This window comes from Oncorhynchus clarkii, chromosome 9, assembly GCF_045791955.1.
Source record: "Oncorhynchus clarkii lewisi isolate Uvic-CL-2024 chromosome 9, UVic_Ocla_1.0, whole genome shotgun sequence".
Classification (NCBI taxonomy): Eukaryota; Metazoa; Chordata; class Actinopteri; order Salmoniformes; family Salmonidae; genus Oncorhynchus; species Oncorhynchus clarkii.
Window position 1 is genome coordinate 51367786 of NC_092155.1, and position 23381 is coordinate 51391166.

The following is a 23381-nucleotide window of genomic DNA, read 5'->3' on the forward strand; positions in this document are numbered from 1 at the left end:
GGAAGAACCCTACAGTGAAGCATGGTGGTGGCAGCATAATGCTGTGGGGATGTTTTTTAGTGGCAGGGACTGGGAGACTAGTCAGGATCAAGGGAAAGATGAACAGGGTGAAGTACAGAGAGATCCTTGATGAAAACCTGCTCCAGAGCACGCAGGACCTCAGATTGGGACAAAGGTTCACCTTCCAACAGGACAACGCAGGAGTGGCTTCGGATCAAGTCTCTGAATGTCCTTGAGTGGCCCAGCCACAGCCCGGACTTGAACCCGATCGAAGATCTCTGGAAAGATCTAAAAATAGCTGTGTAGCAATGCTCCCCATCCATCCTGACAGAGCTTGAGAGGATCTACAGAGAAGAATAGGAGAAACTCCCTAAAAACAGGTGTGCCAAGCTTGTAGCATCATACCCAAGAAGACTTGAGGCTGTAATCACTGCCAAAGGTGCTTCAACAAAGTACTGTGACTGCCTGTGACAGTCACAGCCTGTGACTGGAACGAATTGCAAAAATCGCTGAAGTTGGAGACTTTTATCTCCCTCACCAACTTCAAACATCTGCTATCTGAGCAGCTAACCGATCGCTGCAGCTGTACATAGTCTATTGGTAAATAGCCCACCCATTTTCACCTACCTCTACCCCATACTGTTTTTATTTATTTATTTTTATGCTCTTTTGCACACCAATATCTCTACCTGTACATAACCATCTGATCATTTATCACTCCAGTGTTAATCTGCATAATTGTAATTATTCGCCTACCTTCTCATGCCTTTTGCACACAATGTATATAGACTCCCCTTTTTTCTACTGTGTTATTGACTTGTTAATTGTTTACTCCATGTGTAACTCTGTGTTGTCTGTTCACACTGCTATGCCTTATCTTGGCCAGGTCGCAGTTGCAAATGAGAACTTGTTCTCAACTAGCCTACCTGGTTAAATAAAGGTGAAATAAAAATACAAAAAATAAACTGAGTAAAGGGTCTAAATACTTATTTAAATATTTCAGTTTTACATTTTTGATACATTTGCAAACATTTCTACAAACCCGTTTTTGCTTTGTCATTATGGGGTATTGTGTGATGAGGAAAAATAGCAATCCAATCCATTTAAGAGTAAGGCTGTAAAGGAACACATTGGGGTCAAAGTCAAGGGTTCAAAATTATTTTTGAATGCACTGTATTTGCGCATACCGCCATTTCTAGCATAACTAATTTGACCAATCCAAAAAGATCCCACCATGTCGAATGAAAAAAATATTTGTTGGCATTTATAAAATTATATTGAAACTTCCTGTTTCCGTCACAGCTGTCCAGATGTTTGTTTTTATAAGGTAGGACTTTACAAACTGTGGATGGAAACGTGGTTAGTGTCTGTCTGTGAGTTGTCTGAGTGGAGAGGGGAAAACTGCTCTTATTTGGCAGAGAGGTTTGGAACTCTCCTTCTTATTGGTCTATTAACTAATTTACCACCTGGTGATGTCACCATGCAGGCCAAAACTCCATCCCACCAAAACAGAGAGAAATGTCCGATCTTTTCAAACGTCTGTTACAATGTCACAGTATTATTCCAACCTCATAGTGTGGAAATGTATGTAAAACAGAAAAGTCTGGTTTTTGACTGCATTGGACCTTTAGTGGAGTCACGAGTCGGATGGGAGTGGACATATTTTATTCATCATTTAGCTCTTACACGGAGTCAATTAGCTAGTGTTGGGCACATGTTTTAAACAATTGAATCAATTAGAAATCTAAAGATTGGGGTAGTTCAGCTCCACTTGATAGCCTGTAATCAGTTGATGTATAGTAAAGTAGTTAGAGCAGCTTGCTCTACTGAATAGAGATGCCTGTACTCTATAATCATACTTGAAGTGAGTCCAAGTTACACATTGTGAAGACACTGAGCAAATTAAGGCAATGGAAGCACAACCTATGTTTTATTGTGGTATGGAAAAGCCAAAGTTGGATTGTATGATTGTGGTCCGATTTTAATGATCACTTTGTTGTCTTGAATCTTGTCAGATGTTCCTACAAATTGCTTGGTTTTGTTGCCAAAGTTTAATCACCAAGCACTATTGCATGTTCCAATTTGCTATAACTATTATATGAAGTATTCATGTACTATATTTCCATCTTTGTTTTCCACTGCTGTCCTGTGGAGAGAGTGAGCATGCGTGCGTGGGAAAGGGACAGGTGCTTATGTTCAGAGCCCTTGACTCTTTCCACATTTTGTTAGGTTACAGCCTTATTCTAAAATGGATTAAATCTTTTTTTCCCTCATCAATCTACACACAATACCCCATAATGACAAAGCAAAAACAGGTTTTCAGAAATGTTTGCTAATTTATTGCAAAAAATGAAATGGAAATATCACATTTACATAAGTATTCAGACCCTTTGCTCCGTACTTTGTTGAAGCACCTTTGGCAGTGATTACAGCCTCTAGTCGTCTTGGGTATGATGCGACAAGCTTGGCACATCTGTATTTGGGGAGTTTTCCCCATTCTTCTCTGCAGATCCTCACGCTCTGTCAGGTTGGATGGGGAGCGTTGCTGCGCAGCTATTTTCAAGTCTCTCCAGAGATGTTTGATCGGGAGCAGGTTTTCTAAAAGGATCTCTCTGTACTTTGCTCCGGTCATCTTTGCCTCGATCCTGACTAGTCTCCCAGTCCCTGCCGCTGAAAAACATCCCCACAGCATGATGTTGCCACCACCATGCTTCACCGTTGGGATGGTGCCAGGTTTCCTCCTTATGTGACGCTTGGCATGTGGACAATTCCTTTGACCTCATGGCTTGGTTTTTGCTCTGACATGCACTGTCAACTGTGGGACCTTATACAGACAGGTGTGACTTTCCAAATCATGTCCAATCAATTTAATTTACCACAGGTGGTCTCCAATCAAGTTGTAGAAACATCTCAAGGATGATCAATGGAAACAGGATGTACCTGAGCTCAATTTCGAGTCTCAAATCAAAGGTCCTGAATACTTATGTAAATAAAGTATTTATGTTTTTCAAATATTTCTGCAAACCTGTTTTTGCTTTGTCATTGTGGGGTATTGTGTGTAGATTGTTGATGATTTTATATTTATTGAATCCATTTTAGAATAAGGCTGTAACGTAACACAAGTCAAAGGGTATGAATACTTTCCGAAGGCACTGTAGGTGGTATTGTGATTACTACTGGCTAAGGTCACTGCTGTTGTAGAGTTGTTGTAATGGCTTTCCCTCTTCCAGTGCTCCTCCTTATTCACCTGTCTCTCCACTCTTTCCTTTCACCAATGTTCTGTGAGCCCAGGCACAGAACATTGCACTGTTTTTACTGATCAAGGTCAGTTTGTGCTGACTGGGAGTTTGGGCCGAAAAGCTGCATTGTTGGGCCACTGACTGCCGGATGAACCGGAGGGAGCTAACCATCGTGGACATCATCGATGACCATTTTAGATGTTGTCAAAAAAAACTTCAGTCTTCCACAGCTGAGTCAGTGGGTAGTAAGATGGTTGTTGTCGGTAGGTTGATGGAAAGTAACTGTGTGCGTTTGCGTGCACGTTAATTTATGTGTATTTGTGTGGTTGTTTCCATTGTTGTTGTATACCTGTAGGCTACAATAGGTTTGAGTCAGCGCGGTTAAACCCCATAGTTCTTGGATGAGAACGGGCAGGGAGGGTCAGTAAGAGGGTCCCCCAGGCACGGTAGGGTGTGTCCAGACAGGTCTCATAGACTAGACGTAACATAGTGAACCTAAATCCGGGACACGTTTGATATGTTTACATAAGACAGAAAGTTACTTAAGGCAAAAACAAAAGTAGTGTAGTTGGCCGGGGTGGATGGGTTTTTGTATAACACAAAAGTTAGCATTTTAGCTAATTAGCAACTTTGCAACTACTTACTACTTTTTAGCTACTTTTCAACTACGTACTTAGCATGTTAGCTAACCCTTCCTCTAACCTTAACCCTTTAACCTAACTCCTAATCCTAACCTTAACCCCTAACCACTAGCCTAGCTAATGTTAGCCACCTAGTTAACGTTAGCCACCTAGCTAACTTTAGCCAAAACAAATTGCAATTCGTAACATAATCATACGTATGTTTTGCATATTCTGAACATATTGTATAAATTGCATTTCGTAACATATCATAGTGTGAGGTTTCTTATTTTTTTCTCATCGTAACATATCATATGAAATGGATGATGGACATCCACAAATTAATAAATACCATACGAAACGTAACATATTATACAAATTGTAGTGTTACGAATGTCATTTATTATGTTATGAGTCCACTTTGGTGTGTCAGTGCAGAGACCTTCTTTACTGGGGTGGTTTGGTGCTGTCTGAATAATACACCTCTGTGGGGATGGAGATTGCCTGGCTACCCAGACTCCTTGCTCCGGCCAAACGCTACGCCCCGCCCACAGACGTTAATTTCTTCTCCGCAATGAGTCTGAATCTGAGTACCTCCCTGACCCTTCACCTAACGCAAACACATTAGGGGTTGTCGGATTGGTCCAGAAATCAGTGGGTTGGGCCAGAGCCAGAACACAATAATATGAAACAACAGTGATTTAGGTCACTCGGGCTTCTGAGTGGCGCAGCGGTCTAAGGCACTGCATCTCAGTGCTAGAGGTATCACTACAGACTCTGGTTCAATTCCAGGCTGTATCACAACCGGCCGTGATTGGGAGTCCCATAGGGCGGTGCACAATTAGCCCAGCGTCGTTAGGGTTTGGCCGGGGTAGGCCGTCATTGTAAATAAGAATTTGTTCTTAATTGACTTGCCTAAATAATAATAAATACAATCTCAGATGAAAGGCCTGGATCAAACATATAATTGAACCCTGAACAGAACTCCAAGAGCCTGGTCAGACCAAGTTTCTGTAGTGTATCTACAATCTTAGAAAAAAAGGTTCTATCTAAACCCTTTGAATGACCTTTTTGGTTCCAGGTAGAACCCTTTTGGGTTCAATACAGAACCCTTTCCACAGAGGGTTCTACATGGAACCCAAAAGGGTTAGAATAACTGTTTTTCCTAGCCACTATGTTTTTCCTAGCCACTATGTTCCTGCCTTCCAGTGAGGTTTTCCTAGCCACTATGTTCCTGCCTTCCAGTGAGTTTTTCCTAGCCACTATGTTCCTGCCTTCTAGTGAGTTTTTCCTAGCCACTATGTTCCTGCCTTCTAGTGAGTTTTTCCTAGCCACTATGTTCCTGCCTTCTAGTGAGTTGTTCCTAGCCACTATGTTCCTGCCTTCCAGTGAGTTTTTCCTAGCCACTATGTTCCTGCCTTCCAGTGAGTTTTTCCTAGCCACTATGTTCCTGCCTTCCAGTGAGTTTTTCCTAGCCACTATGCTCCTGCCTTCCAGTGAGTCTTTCCTAGCCACTATGTTCCTGCCTCTGCATTGCTTGCTCTTTGGGGTTTAAGGCTGGGTATCTGTAAACCACTTTGTGACAACTGCTAATGTAAAAAGAGCTTAATAAAAGACATTTGATACATGTCAATATTCCAGATTGGAAAACCCCCAGCAACCAACACCGGGGCGAACGTTACTCTAATGACTAGTTATTTCCAGAGACCTTTCAGTTGCTTTAACATTCCCCAATACTCCTCCAGTCCATACCTCTTGGCTCCTCTCCCTTTCTGTTTGGTTTTATCACTACCCAGTAGGTGGTTGTCTGGAAATAACTCACAGTATTTAACTGGTCTAACTGGCCCGTACCCCTGACGTGGTGGTCCTGGGTCCCAGAGTAGTAGTCTGTAAAAACGCCTGCTCATTAAGACGGGCAGAGATGGCCCGGTTTCAGTGTTTTAGGTCATTACCACAGCCAAGGCTTGATGTGCTACATTGACTTTACTCCTGGGCCATGACTGGAAGACCCATGCCAGGAATGTTTACAAAAGTAATGCTTTTAAATTGATGTTAATTTATGCTGTATACATTTTGTGTTTTTGCAATTCCTGATCTTGTTTTTCTTCCAATGGGTTGGCAGTTGGCTCCCAGCCCTTAGAGTGATGACGAATAGGCTATACACCTGTAGATGATGTGATTACTTACCTGCCTGCTTCCTTGTGAATACTCAAAGTACAAAGCAACATTTGAAACATTTGGTGTAAGGGAAGGATCAGCGGGAAAGCTTCTGTTGTCAACCTTGCATCTATCTCCTGTGCTAATTTATCGGGGTATTTGTGATTTTGGAGAAGAGGTTGGAGGAGAGGAGACTTTCTCACAGTTGGTGTTGGATCAGCACTCTGCTGCAACAAATCTCAGACGAACTTTAGAGTAATTGACATCTCCATGGTAACAGTGTTTGGAGTGGCGGCTGGCTGAGTAGAGGTGTTGACAGAGACCCAGTGTCAGGGACTAGGAGGGCTGTTGATAGGCATTGTGTTGATGTGTTCTGCTGTTTGCTGAGTAAAGCCTCCTTTTGCTCCTGTAAACACAGTCATCCATCACAACCCCATGAGAAACCATGTCACACAAGGCAGACTTCTTCTCTCCTCCGTTCAGCCCCAAGTCTGTCTTCTCCTGTCTCCAGAAACTTGCAAAATCATCTTTGACCATTTACAGTTTCCTGGTCAGAACAAGACTTCTACTGAAGGGTTCATGGTTTAGCCGTTTTCCATGAATAATCGGGCTAAGGTTTATCACCTGCCAGGGATTTTCTTTTTATGTGTCAGAGTGTTTGCATACAGCCACACACACACAGTCACACACACAATGCATGTGTCTGTGACTAACCTTGTATTTACCCTGGTGTCAAACAGCTCAGTCAACACAGTGGTGTAGCCCAGGTCAGCATGCAAGGCACCATGCCTCTCAGTCTGAATGTAGAGGCTTGTTTTCCTCTCTCACAGTGGAAACTCTGGATATTCCTTTGTCTCTTAATCACCTGGTCAGTGTTGCAGTAAAAAAGGGTCCCCCATGACCCAGGCCCAGCAGACTGACCGGGGCGGGAGGATCAGCTTGCAGGATGGAAAAGGGCTCAGTGGTGGGCACCACAGTGTCCAGCCTGCCTCAGCCCAAACAGCCTTTCCCTTCCTGCGGAAAGGCGTGTGTGTGTGTGTGTGTGTGTGTGTGTGTGTGTGTGTGTGTGTGTGTGTGTGTGTGTGTGTGTGTGTGTGTGTGTGTGTGTGTGTGTGTGTGTGTGTGTGTGCGATGTTTAGAGCGGGTATAGGTTGGGTGAGACTGACAGATACAAAACAGTGACCGCCACACTGTCTGTCAATATATCCCACCGGTGGTCAATTACACCCTGTCTCTACCAGCAGGTCTTATAGTCTTTGTGTGTGTGTGTGTGTGTGTGTTATGGATGTGACAGTGGGTGATGGAGAGGGTCGTGGTATTGCAGCTGTTCTGGTTGTCCTGATGTTTGCACATGCTAACCTCTGTGTAACCCAGGACTGGGGCCCCATGTCTCCCAGGGGAGGGCCCCTAAGGACGGTCATTAGTAGAGTGGATGTGGGCCTGAAGCCTAAAGGAGAAGGCCAGTGGAAATTAACGATAATCTCTGCCGTTGTCTGGGTTAATGAGTGCTGGGAGCTGCTGCTCAGGAATGCCCATGGTCCATCCATCCATGCTTTTGTTTAATGGATCCCAGACTATGGGCTGGGAAAATCCACAAAGAAGAGGTATGATTAACCTACAGTAGAGCCTAGAGAATGAGATATGGAGGAAGAATGGGCAATCTGAATATGGTTGTGATCAGTGGCGATGCTCAGCAGTATCCTAGCGGTAGACACTAGGAGTGACAGGAGATGCTCTTAAGTCTGTGCACTACAAATCTCCTTTCAGGAGGAGAGCCATTGGATCATTGGAGGATGTAGGAGTGAGCTACTCCGCACGCACACACACACACACACACACACACAGCCGCTACTTCAATCAAATCATGTCCCTGGGAGCTCGTTCAGGAGACTTGTAAGATCAAAGCACCAGAATACTTTTAACTCTACAGATTAGTTTAAAAAGTATCAGGATGCAAATTACCTGCAATTAGGCCTAATTAAAACCATAACTATTATGCAAATCATGACTGTTGGGGAAATTAACAATGGGACAATTATATTCAGCAAACAGAAAAACATCGGAGAACCTAATTTTACTAATTGCCAGTAACAGAATAAAATTGCGGCATTGACTGGTGTTCACAGTATGCGTGCACACAGACAGACTTATGTGTGTGTGTGTGTGTGTTGGAGGGTGTTGGCGGGATGTGGGGGGTCTTTAAAGAGCAGAGCAAAGAGGAGGTAACTTTAGCTGTTTGGAACAGATGAGCTGGCTGTGTCCAGTCAGTCAGCCAATGGGTTTGTGGTGATAGGATCACTGGCACCAGCAGCTCTGAGACCACTGGACTCCTGCCAGACTCTCTCTCTCTATAGAACAGACACCATGAGGACGTTCACCCTTACTCGTCACTCCCTTTATATACCTAACCACCCCCACCCTTTTCTCTTTAGTGTCTGCTATTTGTATTTGTATGTATTATGGATCCCCATTAGGTGCTGCCAAGACAGCAGCTACTCTTCCTGGGGTCCAGCAACATTAAGGCAGTTGCCATATACCATTTTAAAAACATTACAATACATTTCACAAACAGATTAAGTGTGTGCCCTCAGGCCACTACTCTACTACCACATATCTACAACACAAAATCCATGTGTACGTGTGTTTAGAGTGCGTATGTTATGTGTCTGTGTGTCTGTACCTGTGTGTGTGTCTCTTCACAGTCCCGCTGTTCTATAAGGTGTATTTTTATCTGTTTTTTATTCGATTTTACTGCTTGCCTCAGTTACTTGATATGGAATAGAGCTACATGTAGCCATGGATATATGTAGTACTGTGCGCCTCCCGTAGTCTATTCTGGACTTGGGGCTGTGAAGAGACCTCTGGTGGCATGTCTTGTGGGGTATGCATGGGTGTCTGAGCTGTGTGCTAGTAGTTTAAATGGACTGCTCGCTGCATTCAACATGTCAACCCTTCTTACAAATACAAGTAGCGATGAAGTCAATCTCTCCTCTACTTTGAGCCAGGAGATTGACATGCACATTTGAGGGCCAGCCGTGCTGCTGGGCCAATTGTAATTTTCTTAAGTCCCTCTTTGTGGCAGCTGACAACACAACTGGACAGTAGTCCAGGTGCGACAAAACAATGGCCTCAAGGACCTGCCTTGTTGATAGCATTGTTAAGAAGGCTGAAGATCACTTTATTATGGACAGACCTCTCTCATCTTAGTTACTGTTGCATCAATATGTTTGGGCCATGACAGTCACCTCAACTTTCTCAGTTTCCACATTATGCCTTACAATATTTAGTTGAGGTTTAGGGTTTAGTGAATGCTTTTAGTTTTTGAAATGTTTAGTACTAACTTATTAGTTAGTGATTTTACTTGCTGTGGTAGCTGACGTGTATAGTGTGGAGTCATCAGCAAACATAGACACAGAGGTTTTACTCAGAGCCAGATGCAGATCATTAGTAAAAATTGAAAAAAGTAATGGGCCTAGACAGCTGCCCTGGGGAATTCCTGATTCTACCTGGATTATGTTGGAGAGGTTTCCATTAAAGAACACCCTCTGTGTTCTGTTAAACAGGTAACTCTCGATCCACAATATAGCAGGGGATGTAAAGCCATAACACATACATTTTTTCCAGCAGCAGATTATGATCAATAATGTCAAAAGCTGCACTGAAGTCGAACAAAAAAGCTCCTACAATCTTTTTATTATCAATTTCTCTCAGCCAATCATGTCATTTGTATAAGTGTCATACATGTTGAATGCTCTTCCATGTAAGTGTGCAGAAAATCTGTTGTTAATTTGTTTACTGTAAAATAGCATTAATTCTGGTCGAACATAATTTTTTCCAAAAGTCTACTTAGGATTGGTAACAAGCTGATTGGTTGACTGTTTGAGCCAGTAAAGGGTGCTTTGCTGTTCTTGGGTAGCGGAATGACTTTTGCTTCCCTCCAGGCCTGAGTGCTCACACTTTCCTGTAAGATTGAATAGATGACAAATAGGAGTGGCAATATAGTCCGCTATCATCCTCAGTCATTTTACATCCAAGTTGTCAGACCCAGGGGGCTTGTCATTGTTGATTGACTATAATAATTTTCCCACCTCTTCCACATTCACTTTATGGAATTCAAAATGACAGTGCTTGTCTTTCATAATTCGGCCGGTTATGCATGTGTAGATTCAGACTTTTGTTAATCTTGCCAATTCAAAAATCATTAAAGTAGTTGGCAATATCAGTGGGTTTTGTGATGAATGAGCCATCTGATACGATGAATGATGGAGCCGAGTTTGCCTTTTTGCCCAAAATGTAATTAAAGGGGCTCCAAAGCTTTTTACTATCATTCTTTATATATCTTGTATATCTTTGTTTCATAGTATAGCTTCTTCTTCTTTTTGTTCAGTTCAGTCACATCTCAATTTGCAGTACGTTTGCCAATCGGCTGTGCAGTCAGACTTATTTGCCATTCCTTTTGCCTCCTCCCTCTCAACCATACCATTTTTCAAATCCTCATCAATCCACGGGGATTTAACAGATTTAACAGTTTTTACAGTCGTTTACTTAATGGGTGCATGCTTATTAGTAACTGGAATAAGCAATTTCATAAATGTGTCAAGTGCAGCGTCTGGTTGGCGCTCATTACACACCACCGTCCAACAAATATATTTGACATTTTCAACATAGGAATCAAGACAAAACTTGACCACTTATACACTATCTTATAAATGCTATTTACATATTCATATCCACATATCCTCTTGTTTAGTGTCCTTCTCCAAACTCAGCAGCAGCAAACAACCTGTGGGAATGTGTGCACAGTGGAGCGTATGCCGAGGCCAGACGGATCTATCTCTGTGTGTTTTGTTGAGTAAAGACCCTGTAGAGGTAAGCAGAGTAACAGAAGTAAGAGAGGGGGGGGGGGGGGGAAGAGAAATTGACAGCATTTATAAGCCTGTTTTCTGTCCACCTCTTTGAGGAGAAAGCCTCTTTCAGGTCTCCCACCTCATCCTCAGACCCCAGGGTCACAATGGAGTGTTGAGTTAACTGAACACACAGGGAGACCATCACAGAGTAGAAGAAAAGACCCATTATAGTTGTCAGGGCTCCTAGTTATGTGCACACACACACCGCTGCCTGGTCCTGACAGAGTGTGTAGACACACGGCTGGCGTCAAGGCTGCCGGGTGCTGGGTCCTGACTAAGTAAACACACAGGCAGTGTTCTGGGGGCGTAAGTGGCTGTAGTGACCAAATGCCACGGCTCTCACAGATGGTACCCCGTCTATCTACCCTCTCAGCACTGCCACAAACACACAGAGGGCAAGAAAGAGAGGGACCAACTAACAAAAGGGACAATATTGTTTTTCACCCCCCTGCTTCCACCATCTCCTCCTCATCCTTATCCTCCTCTCTACTGTTTCTCTTTCATTGTTCTTCTTTTGTGTTTTCAGTGCCCCCCATGTCTTTTATTTGTACCCCTCTACGCATCCTCAGAACAGAACTGAGCGGAGTGGTTGGTTGGACATCCACAGTGTAGCTGGTCCTCTGGGCCTTACCGCGGTCTGCTTTGTAGAACCCTCAGTGTCTTGGGAACTGTGCTGTTATTCCCCAGGGATATGAACTAGAGGTCGACCGATTATGATTTTTCAACACCGATACCCATTATTGGAAGACCAAAAAAGCTGATGCCGATTAATGGGCTTGTTTCATTTTTTTAAATGTATTTGTAATAATGACAATTACAACAATACTGAATGAACACTTATTTTAGCTTAATATAATACATCAATAAAATCAATTGAGCCTCAAGTAAATAATGAAACATGTTCAATTTGGTTTAAATAATGCAAAAACAAAGTGTTGGAGAAGAAAGTAAAAGTGCAATATGTGCTATGTAAGAAAGCTAACGTTTCAGTTCCTTGCTCAGAACATGTGAACATATGAAAGCTGGTGGTTCCTTTTAACATGAGTCTTCAATATTCCCAGGTAGTACATTTTAGGTTGTGGTTATTATAGGAATTATAGGACTATTTCCCTCTATTTCCCTCTATACCATTTGTATTTCATTAACCTTTGACTATTGGATGTTCTTATAGGCACTTTAGTATTGCCAGTGAAACAGTAAAGCTTCCGTCCCTCTAGTTAGCGCGCGCTAACTAGCTAACCATTTCACTTCGGCTACATCAGCCTCATCTCGGAAGTTGATAGGCTTGAAGTCATAAACAGCGCAATGCTTGACACACAACGAAGAGATGCTGGCAAAATGCACGAAAGTGCTGTTTGAATGAATGTTTACGCACCTGCTTCTGCCTACCACCGCTCAGTCAGATACTTGTATGCTTGTATGCTCAGTCAGATTATATGTAACGCAGGACACACTAGATAATATCTAGTAATATCATCAACCATGTGTAGTTAACTAGTGATTATGATTGATTGTTTTTTATAAGATAAGTTTAATGCTAGCTAGCAACTTACCTTGGCTTACTGCATTCGCGTAACAGGCAAGTCTCCTTGTGGAGTGCAACGAGAGAGAGGCAGGTCGTTATTGCGTTGGACTAGTTAACTGTAAGGTTGCAAGATTGGTTCCCCCGAGCTGACAAGGTGAAAATCTGTCGTTCTGCCCCTGAACAAGGCAGTTAACCCACTGTTCCTAGGCCGTCATTGAAAATAAGAATGTGTTCTTAGCTGACTTGCCTAGTTAAATAAAGGTATAAAAAAATAGAAAAAAATAAACAATTCGGCAAATCGGCGGCCAAAAATACCGATTTCCGATTGTTATGAAAACTTAAAATTGGCCATTCTGATGAATCGGTCGACCTCTAATATGAACATGTCTCAGCCCTCCGTGCGCCAGCTCCGGAGCACTAGGGAATAATGTCAGAGCCGTAGGGCTAACGCTAGGCTAATTAGACCTTTTTCCCAAATGACTATTACTGGAGAATAAAGTGGCCCAGTGCTGACTCTACGTATCATGTTTGTGAGCCGGTGTGTCAGTCACGTACATACAAGTGTGTTAGCATGTGTGTTTCTGTTACCATTTACCAGGGTGTGTACATTCTGAGTGTATGGATATTTAAGAGGGGCTGAAGTAGAACATGTGAATCAGATTGTTGTCTAGAGTGTAGCGTAGGTAATTATAGAGCACGTTAAAGATCTGATAGAGACTGCTTCAGATGACTTGTGAGCATGGCTTCAGGGTGGAACCGTTAACGTGAGTGTGAGTGTGTGTGTGTGTGTGAGTGTGTGTGTGGGGGGGGGGGAGATCTACCAGCAACCCTTTATTGTAGAAAAGGTTTATTCTGATGCAGTCTTTCTGTTTTTATTTTTATGCCGATGCAGTCTCCCCCCCCCCCCTCCCCCTCCCCCCATACTGATAGACCAGAGCACTTGACAAAGTGCTTGGGAGACAAAAGGAATGTCAGTGTGCGTGTGTGTGTGTGTGTTTGTGCGGGTGTGTGTGTGATAGATGTCTCCAGAAGAGTGATGAGCTAGGGGGCTAATCCTTGGTATTAGAAGGACATAGTAAGAGGGTGCCGTATTTCTCCAGCCTGGAATGACTAAATGTTTTGGCAGATTAAGCGCTGGCTCTCAAATCTCTGGTTCTCTTTCTGTGAAGAAAGGAACGTGAGCCTCTGGAACAGGCTAGGACGGCAGAAAGAGGACAAATGGGTGTGCTGCTAGAAAAAACATTTTTTTCTCTCGGGTGATTCAAAGTTTGAAACATTGCTTGCTACTTTTTTTCACTTACCTCCAGCAGAGAGAAAGAGCAGAGGGGAAAAGAGAACGCTGATGCAGGTGGGATTGAACTTGCAGGTTTTTGGCAATCCACCTCTCCCTTGATACATCCCCTTCTCTCTCTTTCTCTTTCTTTCTCTCTCTCTCTCTCTCTCTCTCTCTCTCGTTCTCTCTTCCTCCTCCTTGTCCCCTGTTCTGTTCTGTTCTGTTCCATGATGTATGTCAGATGTTTCCTACAGTCCTCTGTCACCGTGTCACAGGGGCCCCCTGTGGTTACCGTTGTGACAGGTTTTCTCTGGGACAGTGTGTAACACAGCCTCCTCCACCCCCCCACCACGATGCCACTCACAGCACAATATACACCTGCTTCTCTCTGTGTCAGAATACTTCTATCTTCTCATATTACTCTTTCTTTCCTTCTTTATGTCTCTCTCTCTCTCTCTCTCTCTCTCTCTCTCTCTCTCTCTCTCTCTCTCTCTCTCTCTCTCTCTCTCTCTCTCTCTCTCTCTCTCTCCCCTTAATACACAAACAGACACAGTAGCAGAGGTTGCTTGGGGACATAGTGATTCCCCTCCAAGTCATGTACAGGATCCGTCAGGGTTAATTAATTCTCCATGCATCCAGAAAAGGTCACAAGCTGACTGATGCATTCTGCCCTGCCTCGTGTATACGCACACAGCCTGAAAGCACACATATCCACTTGCACGAACACACTGAATGGCAAAGACAGGTGTTCTTGTCCATTTATCTGACATCACAAGAAGAAAGAAAGCATAGTTTTGGCTCCCATTTCAGAGAGCCTTTCCCTTTTAACCCATTGAGAGAGACAGGGCAAACAGGGGGAGGAGAGAGAGAAAGAGAGAAGGAGAGAGAGGGAGGGGGGGCATTGAAGATCAGCCCCCAACTCTGTATGAGGCTCAACTGAGGGTAATGGGCTTGTTTCATTTGGTTTCTGCATCACATCAGTCGGTTTAGACAGCAGCACCCTACAGTGATCAGACACAGATCCCTCTCAAAGCCAAGACTTGCGAGTCAGACGCCTCGGGAGCATTCTGGAACACAGAGAGCGAGACCAAACAGCCAGACAGATTGTAGAGGTTCCTTGTCTCATCACACACTACCTGCACAGAGTGTGCATCTTATACACTGTAAGAGGTAGACTTATTAACATGAATTGAAGCGATAGACTGAGCATTGAGCCATCAGGCCAGACAGCTGCAGTGAGAGGGTGAGATGATAGTTTAGTTCTAGCATCCCTCTTGTCTGCCTCCTCCTCCTCCACAAAGAGGGACAGCCCACACAGTACATTGGTGGGGATACCAGGGGAGTGGTTAGCGAGAGAGGACCAAACGACTGTTGATTTGATCCCCTCTCAGATATGAACCACAGCCGGTGTGCCCTGGAGCACAACACTCAAGACGACCCACCACGTTAGTAGCATAGCCCTGCATTCAGACCCTTGTCTCTGGGTGTCAGAGAAGCCTCTGTGTTGATTCCTGTGTGAGGTGCTGGATGGGGAAGACAAGGTGCAGAACTCCAGAAGAAATACTGCTGGGGGGGAGCGGCCCTGGCCTGGCTGGGACACACTCAGACACACTGGTTCTGTTGGCTTTGGGCAGGACAGTGGATAGTATGCTGAGCAGAGTTTAGAAATGGGTCATTATTACTGGGAGATGGAAGCCTCTGAGGAGAAGCGCGGTGTGTCTGTAGGGACTGGATATGAGTAACGACTTGATGATGTAAACACACACAACCAAAGGAGCGTTATTTATTTATTTTATGTAACTATGCAAGTCAGTTAAGAAAAAATGGTTATTTACAATGACGGCCAAACCCTAAACCGGACGACGCTGAGCCAATTGTGTGCCGGCCCATGGGACTCCCAATCACAGCCAGTTGTGATACATCCTGGAATCGAACCAGGGTCCGTAGGAACACCTCTAGCACTGAGATGCAGTGTCTTAGACCGCTGCCCCACTCGGGGGCCAGAGAAGGGCCTCTGTCTATAACTCTACTGCTACAGTATTTCGGGTTAAATATTCACATACACACATGTAATAAAAACATGTGAAGCTCTAGTTTGGTCTGCTGGAAAAAGTGGCTTGTCTGTGTGTGTGTGTGTGTGTGTGTGTGTGTGTGTGTGTGTGTGTGTGTGTGTGTGTGTGTGTGTGTGTGTGTGTGTGTGTGTGTCACTAAACAGCAGCAGCGGTATTGGCATCATGGCAGGACTTTGACCCCTGACCTTGAGGAGATAATCCCTGCTATAACCGCCATCGTCATGGTTACTCTGGCCGATGTTTTGACCCCATCTAAACACTGAAACATAAACCCTATCCATGACTGCCTTTTATAGCACACGGATTTCCAACAATTATACACAGGTCATATCTTCCATAGCAGGCGTGTATATATATATAGGCCATGATGGACTCAGAGAAATGGAAATTGGCATGTAGTTTGGCCCCGGGAGATTTGGTTGGCTACTGGTTTTATTCCATGAGCTCTACCCCCCAACAATAACAACCGTATTCCACATAGACGTAGTGCAAAGACAATACATCATTAAGGCTGCTGCTCCGCCTGGCCGGTAACATCCTGCTACAGTACTGAGTGTGTTGAGGCCGATAGTGACAGATCTCATATTTAGAACAAGGCCATAAGATCCTTTGCTTTTGAACACAGCATTATGGAGAAAGAGAGAGGTGGGGGAGAGAGACGGGAGAGAGACGGGGGAAAGAGAGAGACGGGAGAGAGAGAGAGAGACGGGAGAGATGGGAGAGAGTGAGACGGAGAGAGATGGGAGAGATACGGGAGAGATGGGAGAGAGAGAGAGACGGGGAGAGAGATGGGGGAGAGAGAGAGATGGGAGAGAGACGGGAGAGAGAGAGAGACGGGAGAGAGAGAGACGGGAGAGAGAGAGACGGGAGAGAGAGAGAGACGGGAGAGAGAGAGAGAGAGACGGGAGAGAGACGGGGGAGAGAGAGAGATGGGAGAGAGAGAGACGGGAGAGATGGGAGAGAGTGAGACGGGAGAGATGGGAGAGAGTGAGACGGGGAGAGATGGGAGAGAGACGGGAGAGATGGGAGAGAGAGAGAGACGGGGAGAGAGATGGGGGAGAGAGAGAGACGGGGGAGAGGGAGAGAGAGAGACGGGAGAGATGGGGGAGAGAGAGAGAGACGGGGAGAGAGAGAGACGGGAGAGAAAGAGACGGGAGAGAGAGAGACGGGAGAGAGAGAGACGGGAGAGAGAGAGACGGGAGAGAGAGAGACGGGAGAGAGAGAGAGAGACAGGAGAGAGAGAGAGAGAGACGGGAGAGAGAGAGAGAGACGGGAGAGAGAGAGAGATGGGGAGAGAGAGAGAGACGGGAGAGAGAGAGACGGGAGAGAGAGAGACGGGAGAGAGAGACGGGAGAGAGAGAGAGAGAGACGGGAGAGATGGGAGAGAGAGAGAGATGGGAGAGAGAGAGATGGGAGAGAGAGAGAGACGGGGAGAGAGAGAGACGGGGGAGAGAGAGAGACGGGAGAGAGAGAGAGACGGGAGAGAGAGAGACGGGAGAGAGAGAGACGGGGAGAGAGAGAGACGGGGAGAGAGAGAGACAGGAGAGAGAGAGACGGGAGAGAGAGAGAGAGAGACAGAGAGAGAGAGAGACGGGAGAGATGGGAGAGAGAGAGAGAGAGATGGGAGAGAGAGAGAGATGGGAGAGAGAGAGACGGGGAGAGAGAGAGACGGGGGAGAGAGAGAGAGACGGGCGAGAGAGACGGGAGAGAGAGAGACGGGAGAGAGAGAGACGGGGAGAGAGAGAGACGGGAGAGAGAGAGAGATACAGGAGAGAGAGAGACGGGAGAGAGAGAGAGAGAGACAGGAGAGAGAGAGACGGGAGAGAGAGAGAGAGAGAGACGGGAGAGAGAGAGATGGGGAGAGAAAGAGACAGGAGAGAGAGAGAGAGAGAGAGACAGAGAGAGAGAGACGGGAGAGATGGGAGAGAGATATAGATGGGAGAGAGAGAGACGGGGAGAGAGAGAGACGGGAGAGATGGGACAGAGAGAGAGAGACGGGGAGAGAGAGAGACGGGAGAGAGAGAGAGACGGGAGAGAGAGAGACGGGAGAGAGAGAGACGGGAGAGAGAGAGAGACGGGAGAGAGAGAGAGACGGGGAGAGAGAGAGACGGAAGAGAGAGAGACAGGAGAGAGAGACGGGAGAGAGAGACGGGAGAGAGAGAGACAGGGAGAGAGAGAGACGGGAGAGAGAGAGAGACGAGAGAGACGGAAGAGAGAGAGAGAGAGAGACGGGGGAGAGAGAGAGAGAGACAGAGAGAGAAAGAGAGACGGGAGAGAGAGAGACAGGAGAGAGAGAGGCAGGAGAGAGAGAGACGGGAGAGAGAGAGATGGGAGAGAGAGAGAGACGGGGAGAGAGAGAGACGGGAGAGAGAGAGACGGGAGAGAGAGAGAGAGAGACAGAGAGAGAGAGAGACGGGAGAGATGGGAGAGAGAGAGAGAGAGATGGGAGAGAGAGAGAGATGGGAGAGAGAGAGACGGGAAGAGAGAGAGACGGGGGAGAGAGAGAGAGACGGGAGAGAGAGACGGGAGAGAGAGAGACGGGAGAGAGAGAGACGGGGAGAGAGAGAGATGGGAGAGAGAGAGAGACGGGGAGAGAGAGAGACGGGAGAGAGAGAGAGACGGGGAGAGAGAGAGACGGGAGAGAGAGAGACGGGAGAGAGAGAGACGGGAGAGAGAGAGACGGGGAGAGAGAGAGATGGGAGAGAGAGAGAGACGGGGAGAGAGAGAGACAGGAGAGAGAGAGACGGGAGAGAGAGAGAGAGAGACAGAGAGAGAGAGAGACGGGAGAGATGGGAGAGAGAGAGAGATGGGAGAGAGAGAGATGGGAGAGAGAGAGAGACGGGGAGAGAGAGAGACGGGAGAGAGAGAGAGACGGGGAGAGAGAGAGACGGGAGAGAGAGAGACGGGAGAGAGAGAGACGGGGAGAGAGAGACGGGAGAGAGAGAGATGGGAGAGAGAGAGAGATGGGGAGAGAGAGAGACAGGAGAGGGAGAGAGGGAGAGAGAGAGAGAGACAGAGAGAGAGAGAGACGGGAGAGACAGAGAGAGAGAGAGACGGGAGAGATGGGAGAGAGAGAGAGAGAGATGGGAGAGAGAGAGAGATGGGAGAGAGAGAGACGGGGAGAGAGAGAGACGGGGGAGAGAGAGAGAGACGGGAGAGAGAGAGACGGGAGAGAGAGAGACGGGGAGAGAGAGAGACGGGAGAGAGAGAGAGATACAGGAGAGAGAGAGACGGGAGAGAGAGAGAGAGAGAGACGGGAGAGAGAGAGATGGGGAGAGAGAGAGACAGGAGAGAGAGAGAGAGAGAGAGAGAGAGAGAGAGAGAGAGAGACAGACAGAGAGAGAGAGACGGGAGAGATGGGAGAGAGATATAGATGGGAGAGAGAGAGACGGGGAGAGAGAGAGACGGGAGAGATGGGACAGAGAGAGAGAGACGGGGAGAGAGAGAGACGGGAGAGAGAGAGAGACGGGAGAGAGAGAGACGGGAGAGAGAGAGAGACGGGAGAGAGAGAGAGACGGGAGAGAGAGAGACGGGGAGAGAGAGAGACGGGGAGAGAGAGAGACGGAAGAGAGAGAGACGGGAGAGAGAGACGGGAGAGAGAGAGACAGGGAGAGAGAGAGACGGGAGAGAGAGAGAGACGGGAGAGAGAGACGGGAGAGAGAGAGAGACAGGAGAGAGAGAGACGGGAGAGAGAGAGAGAGAGACGGGAGAGAGAGAGACAGAGAGAGAAAGAGAGACGGGAGAGAGAGAGACGGGAGAGAGAGAGACAGGAGAGAGAGAGACGTGAGAGAGAGAGAGGAGTTGGGGGACAGACTTGAATGTCTTAGAATCTTGGAATCAGTCCTCTGGCTTGATGATCACAGGTGCCACATGTTTTGAGTCTGTCTTGTGGTTGCTGGCTGGTTGTATTTTTAGTTTTCCTGCTCTGTACAGGCAGCTCCTTGACCCCACTGGGGAGCTGCACTAAGCTGCAGAAACAAGGCTGAATATAGGGCCAGTCAGTCAACAACGCCTCCTCTCCTCCTGCTCCCAGGGACATGCTAGTGTGCGTGTGTGTGTGTGTGTGTGTGTGTGTGTGTGTGTGTGTGTGTGTGTGTGTGTGTGTGTGTGAGCGTGTGTGTGTGAGCGTGTGTGTGTGAGCGTGTGTGTGTGTGTGTGTGTGTGTGTGTGTGTGTGTGTGTGTGTGTGTGTGTGTGAGCGTGTGTGTGTGTGTGTGTGAGCGTGTGTGTGTGTGTGCGTGTGTGTGTGTACTGTAGAGTCCTGTACTGGGTCTCAATGCTCAGTGCTATAACAGGGCCAGGACTTCATTCCTGCCCCAGAAAGGAGTAGCGTGGTGAGGAGTGAACAGGAGTGTCTGATTGCGCTCCCAGATTAGGTTCCTCATAGTGTAGGAAGGAGGCTACAGGCACGCTACGCTCTGGAGGAAAGAGGAGGAGAGGGGAGCACAGAAGGAGACCGGCTGTATGTTCTTTGTGTTGTGCTGAGTTGCTAAAAATGTGAGCTCGGTAGAAAGGGAACTGTTTGGTGGGCTGCCCACTGCTTTTTGGCAGACTACTGTTAATATCCGAACATTCTGGTGTTTCAGAGTGATAACAGAACTATTTCACCAGGCAGTCTCATTCTTCTGCCTTGATCTTATTCTGGTAGCCCTCAGCCAGTCTCATTCTTCTGCCTTGATCTTATTCTGGTAGCCCTCAGCCAGTCTCATTCTTCTGCCTTGACCTTATTCTGGTAGCCCTCAGCCACTCTCATTCTTCTCCCTTGACCTTATTCTGGTAGCCCTCAGCCAGTCTCATTCTTCTCCCTTGACCTTATTCTGGTAGCCCTCAGCCAGTCTCATTCTTCTCCCTTGACCTTATTCTGGTAGCCCTCAGCCAGTCTCATTTTTCTCCCTTGACCTTATTCTGGTAGCCCTCAGCCAGTCTCATTCTTCTCCCTTGACATTATTCTGGTAGCCCTCAGCCAGTCTCATTCTTCTGCCTTGATCTTATTCTGGTAGCCCTCAGCCAGTCTCATTCTTCTGCCTTGACATTATTCTGGTAGCCCTCAGCCAGTCTCATTCTTCTGCCTTGATCTTATTCTGGTAGCCCTCAGCCAGTCTCATTCTTCTGCCTTGATCTTATTCTGGTAGCCCTCAGGCCAAGGAATTCTTCTCTCTATTTTCCCCTTAAATGTGTTTTACAAGAAGCAGGTTGCCACTTGTGAATCACTGCACCCTTGCCACACACACGTTAACACACTCCCATTATTGCTCAGGCACTAGTCTACACAAATGATTCCCGGCGTTTGACTAATGCATGCCTTTCGAGAAGCTGATTGACTGTGTGAGTGAGAGAGAGAGAGAGAGAGAGAGAGAGAGAGAGAGAGAGAGAGAGAGAGAGAGAGAGAGAGAGAGAGAGAGAGAGAGAGAGAGTATATCCCTAACAGAGACATGCAGTCAGACCTCTAGACTGATCTAGACAGAGACACATACAGTAGACAGCAGAGTCGGCCAGTCTTAGAGAGCAGTATAGTCCTGTGTTGTTCACCTGAGAGAGGCTCCAGTCATGAGGTTAGGTGAGCTGTTATTCTGACTCAATGTGTTGAGAGATGGTGTGTTCTTTAGGAGCGGTCTGGCTCACAGAGCCTTTGGACAGAAATCTGGGAATGTTCAAGGTAAAGGTGACGCTATCTCAACCTTAGTCGTAACTACTCAATGCTAAGGCGTACATGGGTCAGAGAGACTCACTCTCCCCAGCTAAACAGGGCAAAGTGGTTCGTACATTGGACATACTGCACACACCCTCTTGCATGCTTGCATGAGCTCTGATACAGGTTGTGATAAGGCCTGGGTGGGTGGGGCCAAGGCAGAGACAGATATAGGCTCCATGCTTGCATGAGCTGTGATACTGGTTGTGATAAGGCCTGGGTGGGTGGGGCCAAGGCAGAGACAGATATAGGCTCCATGCTTGCATGAGCTGTGATACTGGTTGTGATAAGGCCTGGGTGGGTGGGGCCAAGGCAGAGACAGATATAGGCTCCATGCTTACATGAGCTGTGATACAGGTTGTGATAAGGCCTGGGTGGGTGGGGCCAAGGCAGAGACAGATATAGGCTCCATGCTTACATGAGCTGTGATACTGGTTGTGATAAGGCCTGGGTGGGTGGGGCCAAGGCAGAGACAGATATAGGCTCCATGCTTACATGAGCTGTGATACAGGTTGTGATAAGGCCTGTGTGGGTGGGGCCAAGGCAGAGACAGATATAGGCTCCATGCTTACATGAGCTGTGATACAGGTTGTGATAAGGCCTGGGTGGGTGGGGCCAAGGCAGAGACAGATATAGGCTCCATGCTTACATGAGCTGTGATACTGGTTGTGATAAGGCCTGGGTGGGTGGGGCCAAGGCAGAGACAGATATAGGCTCCATGCTTGCATGAGCTGTGATACTGGTTGTGATAAGGCCTGGGTGGGTGGGGCCAAGGCAGAGACAGATATGGGCTCCATGCTTTGATGGCAGAGCACAAAGACTGCTGGTACGGTTTAAACAGCTGGACAGAGAGAGCAGCACAACAACGGCTCACTGAGTTTAGCACACAGCCCTTTGAAATATATATATATCCCCCCCCTACAACATCTCTTTTGACTTCTGTCTCTGTCATGAGGAGAACTTAGTGGTAGTAGAATTTCAAAAACGACGGAAAGTCATAATCAATCAATATGCAATGTCCATCGTTGAGCCACATGTCCAGGAGGGTATCATCGGCTACAACATCATCGCATTGTACACCCATTCTGTTGCATCTCTATGACGTTGTTGTGACGTGGAGGCTCCAAACACACCTTCACTTCTGGCACATGTTGTGCTCTGACTGAGGCAGGACTTTAGACTCCGCAGGGTGTGTGTCTGAGCAGGGAGAACTGCAGACATTATTGTTGGTTGTGTTTGATCTCTTTTCTCTTCAGTATCTCTCTCTGTCCTCAAGAACGACAGCAATAACAGGAAGTAGGTTCTCTGTGTGAACAGCAACAGTCCTTTTGTCTGGTGTGATGGACGGGACAGGGGTAAGTGGGGGAACTGATATTTGTACTGAGCAGAAAAAGTCTTGTGTGAATAATCAGAAGGACAGATTGTTTTTCAGCGGGGTAAGCAGAACAGGCGTAGCCAAACGGGTTAATTACAGAGCGGAGCTGCAGCCCGTGTTGGCAGAGCTGGAGCAGATGAGTGTGTGTGTGTGTGTGTGTGTGTGTGTGTGTGTGTGTGTGTGTGTGTGTGTGTGTGTGTGTGTGAGTGTGTCTGTGTGTCTGTGTGTGTGGACAGCTCCAGAGGATCAGGGGAGTGTTGGGGTCTGGCGTTAGGGGGGGAGTTCAGGCTTCCGTGTTGATTTACACAACTGAAGTGAGGGGAACAGGTGAGCCCTGTTGCTGTGGCCACACACCACCACCTCGTCCCAGTCCTTAAGGCCTTAGCAGCAGCTGAGCATGACTGTGGGAATCAGCAGCAGGACAGTCCTGATTCCTCACAGCAACAAGGAGTTGAGAGAGGGTTCAGGGGAACTATTTCCTGGTGTCTAAATGAGTCTCATTGTACAGGATTGCACTAAAGCCCT

At 46.7% G+C, this 23381-nt stretch overlaps 1 protein-coding gene across 2 annotated transcripts in view; it reads left to right on the forward strand.

Moving 5' to 3' along the window:
* The window catches only part of LOC139416506 (Rho GTPase activating protein 46b), a 92348-nt gene that overhangs the window by 3922 nt on the left and 65045 nt on the right, over positions 1-23381 (forward strand). The window contains exon 1 of one of the 2 annotated variants that reach the window (XM_071165188.1): positions 22647-22836. The exons of the other annotated variant lie outside the window; for it this stretch is intronic. The gene's annotated coding sequence lies outside the window, so the exon portion shown is untranslated. Of the gene's footprint in view, positions 1-22646; positions 22837-23381 lie in introns of those variants that run through there. 2 annotated transcript variants of the gene reach the window in all.